This window comes from Gavialis gangeticus, unplaced genomic scaffold (assembly GCF_001723915.1).
Source record: "Gavialis gangeticus isolate Ggan-Ray unplaced genomic scaffold, GavGan_comp1, whole genome shotgun sequence".
Lineage (NCBI taxonomy): Eukaryota > Metazoa > Chordata > Crocodylia > Gavialidae > Gavialis > Gavialis gangeticus.
The window spans coordinates 1,448,448-1,448,657 of NW_017729032.1; positions in this window are offsets into that span (position 1 = coordinate 1,448,448).

Genomic DNA, 210 nt, shown 5'->3' on the forward strand with positions numbered 1-210 from the left:
CCAGCCGCGCCGCCAGGCCCTGCAGCTCCTGCGCCACGTCTTGCTCCACGATCCTGCCAGGCAGAGCAGGGAGTTGGGGGCAGGCGGACACCTCGTGCCCCCCACGGCCCAGGGTCCCCCTGGTGCCCCTGGTGTGCAAGGAGGGCTCTGCCGCGCTCACCGCGAGGCCGGCCCCACGTGCTGCAACTTGCTGGGGAAGTCCAGCAGGCC